The sequence below is a fragment of the Cervus elaphus genome, chromosome 2, assembly GCF_910594005.1.
Source record: "Cervus elaphus chromosome 2, mCerEla1.1, whole genome shotgun sequence".
NCBI lineage: Eukaryota > Metazoa > Chordata > Mammalia > Artiodactyla > Cervidae > Cervus > Cervus elaphus.
In genome coordinates, this window is record NC_057816.1 from 6,684,661 (window position 1) to 6,690,705 (window position 6,045).

Genomic DNA, 6,045 nt, shown 5'->3' on the forward strand with positions numbered 1-6,045 from the left:
ATTAAGAAAATATAATAATTATAGTATACTTCCATTTTTGTTAACATTTCTAACATTCAGTTTTCATACAAACGGAAAATCATTTCAACAAATTTTTATAGTGGTCATTGCTGGGAAGTGGAATTCCACCTTACTCTTATCGTTTTCTTTAAGTTTTTTGGTATTGTTTACATTAAAAATATTTATTTTTCCTACCAAAAAATATATGCCCATTTTCGGAGTTTTTTTTTTTCCGGAGATTTTTTTAATAGTGATAATTACTAAAACTAGGTGACAGGGGTACCTACGTAGGAGATCACCATTTTATTTTTTCTAGTTTTGAAAATTCTTAAGTTAAAAAATAAACACTTTGTTGTAAAAGAAACAGGCTGAGCAGAAATCAGAAGGCTATACAATAGGTGCATGAAAAGATGCTCAACATCATCAATCGTCAGAGAAATACAACATGGATGGACTTGGAGTGTGTTATGCTGAGTGAAATAAGCCAAAGACAAATACTGTGTGATGTCATTTAGATGTGGAATTGAAAATATACAGCAAACTAGTGAATATAACAAAAAAGCAGACTCATGGATATAGAGAATAAGTGAGTGGTTACCAGTGGGGGGAGGCAATATAGGGGTAGGGGATTAAGAGGTACAAGCAAATATAAAATAAGCTACAAGCATATATTGTGCAACAACTATAAATGAAGTATAACTTTAAAAACTGTGAATCACCATATTGTATGCTTGTATATCAACTATACTTCAATAAAAAAAATCAGAGGGCTATAATCACTAAAGGGCACTTAAGTTTAAAAGTATGGTTTAAATGATGGAAAAAAAGATCCATCAAACTATTAATAATTCTAAGCCGATTCATATAACTGAAACAAAGGGTAAAAATTAGACAAAATAGGTTAATATCCCAGAATACTGGAGCTGAATGCACTATGTCCATTTTACAGGCTCTAAGAGATGAGATATGAAAAACAGAAAGCTCTTTGAATTAGAATGAGTATAGATGCTAAAAGCTGAATATTATACCAAACCAAACCAGACTCATGTTCTCCTCTGCAAAAGTGCTACTTAACAGCTCCTTGAAGAAATCAAGGAGAAGCTTAAACAATATTGAAATGTCAAATATCTCCCTCACATGTTAAAATAACTGTTCAACTTAAAAAAAAATGTAATGAAAATGGTCAATTTGACTCTGTAATGAGTGTTTTAACAAAAAACATTTTATCTCACTTTACAAGGTAGAATGAAACATGATTTACAGCTGAAAAATACTAGATAGACACTCAACAGGATGGCAATCCACTCCAGTATTTTTGCCTGGAGAATTCCATGGACAGAGCAGCCTGGTTGGCTACAGTCTGTGGCGTCGCAAAGAGTCAGACATGACTGAGTGACTAACGCTTCTCACTTAACAGAAAAGGAAAGCAGATAACTAATAAACACATAAAAAGATGCCCAAACCAATCAGTAACAAGGAAAATGCAAACCAAACCACAGTGAGATACTATTTCACAGTCACCAGCATAGTAAAAATTCTAAATCTGACAATATCAAGTGCTGTGATTAGAGTGATCAGAACAATTAAACATTGCTGGTGGGAGGGCAACTTGGTCCATCTACTTTGGCAGAGTTGGCTTTACAAAGCAAAGCTGAAGAATGCACATTCCCTGTGGTAGAGTCTACAAACAGACCCTAGATCAGTGGTTCTCTAAGTACGGTCTGGAACTCAGGGGGTCCTTCCGGGAGGTATGTGAGGTCAAAACTAATTTCAAAATAGTTCTAAGATGTTGCTTCTTATTTCACTCTCGTTCTCACCTAACTGTGAAAGTGTCTTCCACTCGTGTGTGATACTGTAACAAATCTGAATGCAGAAGCAGATGCAAGAAATCAGTTTTCATAAAGTCAATAAAGAGTTGTGACAAAAATGTGCAACAATGCCATATTTTTCATTAATCTTTTTGTTTCAGAAGCTGTAGTTTTTCTTTCAGAAAAATTTTAACTTTTACCTTACTATTTTATTTTAAAATTATTTCTATTTTAATAAATTAATAAATATTTCTATTTTAATTTGTAGTAAATATTAATATAGCTATAACCCACCAGAAGACATGCTTTTAGCATGAAGATTTGTACCCCCATAAAAAAAAATCCAAACAAACAAAAAAGATCAAACAAAAAATTGGTTACCACAACAAATATCTATCAACATACATGCACACACAGTAATACAATGGAATACTACATACACATCAATGGAAACGAATGAATTACAGATATACACAACAGTAAGAAAAGAGAATACAGTTAATATGATTCCATGTACATAAAGCTCAGAACACACAACTCTAAACAATACACTGTTCATGGAGACAAATACTCAAGTGAATGACAGAAAGAATTCTTTACTGAGGATAGCGGTTAGTTACCTCTGATAGGGAGGGGAAAGGATGCAACAGAAGAGGAACACAAGGAACTCAGAATGATTTCTTAAATTGCGTAGGAGGTTTTCGGGTATTTGTTGTAAAATGATTTATATGGTATATATTTTATAGTATATATTATATGTATTTTTAATATTTTATATATTTTATAAATATTTTATAAAATAGTATATATTTTAGTATAGTATATATTTTATATTTTATTTAAATATATATTTTTATAAATATTTTATATTTTACAAATATATAGTATATAATTTATAAATTTATATATTTTATATATAAATTTGTATATTATGTATATATTTATATATATTTTATAAATTTTATATATTTTATAAATATTCTTATATATTTACACAATATTCAGTAGAATACTCAATATTTAATAAGAATAACTAGAGAGCACTCTGGTTCAAGACCCAGGAAAAGATGAAGCAGATCTAAAAATGAGGCCAAGATGTTTGGGTGCATTCACTCACTAAATTTTTCTTAAGCATCCACCACGTACTAATATTCTTAAGGGATTTTTCAAGGGAAACAAAATACACAAAATTCCCACCCTTAAGGAGCTCACAGGATGAGAAGCTGGACTTCCACTTCACAGAAGAATGGAGAAGCTGCAGCAGATCAGCACTCCTGCCAAGAACAACGGGAAAAGCTGGCTGGAACACAGGAATGGTCTGTTTTAAAGTAGTAGAGAGCATCCGGAGGGGCCATAAGAAGAGAATCTTAAGAAGGGAGTTGACTTCTGCAGTAAATTACAGATTCTGAACATGAGCAGGAGGCAGAGAACCTGGGCTTTGCGTCAGACGCCAGCAAAATGGAGGCTTCAAATCTTCAAACAAAACTGCCAGGTTTTCTCTAAGGACATTTGCTGAATACTGAGGGTGCGTGAGACAGTAAAGAGCTAAGCAGAAATCTCCTGAAAAGCAGTTTTGTTACATAAAGAATGTGAGCTCTACCAGGGAAAAGGGTCCTGAGAACACATAAGGGTTTCTGGAAAACCCTGGAGGGCTGGGGAGAACCAGACGTTAGTGAATCTGAGCCTCAGCAGAGATGCAAATTCAACTTCCATGTAGTCTAGTTGCTGATAACATCATCAGCCCAGCAGAGGGAAAAGTGATCCTGTCCGGACAAGAATATCGTCACCTGGAGCTCCTACAATTACTTTTGTTTGCAAAGCCTGACATTACTAGACATGGTGAAAGACAGGACCACACCACTGAAAAACAAGGGGAAAAAAACAGACTGACAGAGACCCAAAGATGATCCAGATGTTAAGTGGCAGCTGAAACACACCTAAAAATAACAATATTAATCTGGTTTTAAAAAAAACAGACAGGAGAAAGTTAGGAAAAGGGAGATGAAAAGATGGAGAATTTTACCATAAGACTGCAGACCTATACATAAGCACCTACAGAGACAATTTGTAAGTTACATATCTCCTCCAATCATGAGACTTGTATATTCAACAGCCTGTGAAAGTTGCTTAGTCGTGTCCAACTCTGTGACTCCATGGACTGTATATTCAACTGCTTACTGGCTGGCAGTTCTCCTTTGAAGTATCAATAGCATCTCAAACTCAACATGTTCAAAAACCAAACTCTCCTCAGTAAACTTCCTCCTTTCCACTGGTCACAGTCCATTCTATAAAGCAAAGAAGAAATCTAGGAGTGACCTACATTAGCTCTCACTCCCCTGCCTTCACAACCCAACCATTACCAAGGGCTGTCAACGATGCCTCCAAAGGGTTCTCAAATCCATTTCTTCCCATTGTCACCAGCACTGACCAACTCTAAGACATCATAACCTACTTCTGCAACAGCCTCCTAAGCAGCCTACCTACACTCCTGCATCCCTTCAGCTTCTTTACCTTGTGGTTACACAGATCTTTTGATTATATCTGGTATCCTGCAGCTTCAATTAATATGTCTCCCAACCAGGCCAATGGTGCTAGTGGTTAAGAACCCGCCTATCAGTAGAGGAGACGCAGGAGACTTGGGTTTGATTCCTGGGTTGAAAAGATCCCCTGGAGAAGGGAATGGCTACCTACTCCAGTCTTCTTGCCTAGAAAAATCCCATGGACAAAGGAGCCTGGCAAAATACAATCCTTGAGGGAGCATAGAGTCAGACAAGACTAAGCAACTGAGCATAACCAGGTTCAGTGAGGACACTGACAATGCTGTTGAAGCTCACCATAGCAGGCACCAATCAGAGGCACCAATCCAGGCACCTAACGGAGAGTCCAGCTCATAGCACTGGACATACTGTTGAATGAGTGAACATACTTTCTAGAGTTCTGTCCTTGAAAACTGAGTGGGAGTTTCTATACAGACTACTTGATTAGTCACAGACCCAATTCACCAAGCAGTGTCAATTCCAGGCAAGCAAAAAATAAAAAAGGATAAGTAACGTCTCTTAGTGGCTGACTTTAGAATAAAGAATACAATAACTGGTTTTAGATTAAATCAGCTCTAGATTGCCGTGCTCAGTCACTCAGTGCGTCCAACTCTGTGACCCCAAGGACTGCAGCCCGCCAGGCTCCTCTGTCCATGGGGATTCTCCAGACAAGAATACTGGAGTGGGTTGCCATGCCCTCCTCCAGGGGTTCTTCCCAACCCAGGGCTTGAGCCCCGGTCTCCCACATTGCAGGCGTATTCTTTACCATATGAGCCACCAGGGAAGTCCATGAATACTGGAGTGGATAGCCTATCCCTCCTCCAGGGGATCTTCCCAACCCAGGAATTGAACTGGGGTCTCCTGCATTGCAGGTACATTCTTTACTAGCTGAGCTACCAGGGAAGCCCAGTTCTAGATTAAAGTTGCCAAAATCAGAGAAGTATCTTTCTGTGGATCATGTTTTCAACTCTCTTAGGTATGTATGACCAGTGGAACTGCTAGGTCAATGGTAAATTGATGTTCAGCTTCTTAATAAATCAACAAAGTATTTTCCAAAGTGGTTGTGCCATTGTGTATTCCCACCAGCAATGTCTGAGGTTCCTGTTTTCTCAACAACCTCACAAACATTCATTACTGTCTACCTTTTTGACTATGGCTATTTTAGAGAGTGTGAAGTGGTATCTCATTGTGGTTTTAATTTGCATTTCCTTAATGGCTAATTTACATTTCCCCAGTGACTAATTTGCTTATAATGATGAGTATCTTTTCATGTACTTATTTACCATATCTTTAGTGAAATGTCTATTCAGATATTTTGCCCATTTAAAAATTGGGTTGTCTGTCTTATTATTAAGTTTGGCAGGAGAAACATCAACAACCTCAGATATGCAGATGATACCACTCTAATGGCATAAAGTGAAGAGGAAGTAAAGAACCTCTTGATGAAGGTGAAGGAGGAGAGTGAAAAAGCCAGCTTAAAACTAAATATTAAAAAACTAAGATCATGGCATCCGGCCCCATCATTTCAAGGCAAATAGAAGGAAAAAAGGTGGAAACAGTGACAGATTTCCTCTTCTTGAGCTCTAAAATCACTGCAGGAAAGCCTGGCAACCCACTCCAGTATTCTTGCCTGGAAAATCTCATGGACAGAGAAGCCTAAGGGGCTACAGTCCATGGGGTGGCAAAGTGTCAGACACAAC

General features: G+C 37.2%; 1 protein-coding gene across 2 annotated transcripts in view; it reads right to left on the reverse strand.

The window, feature by feature from the left end:
• The window catches only part of PACS1 (phosphofurin acidic cluster sorting protein 1), a 146,151-nt gene that overhangs the window by 48,117 nt on the left and 91,989 nt on the right, over window positions 1-6,045 (reverse strand). The window lies entirely within an intron of this gene.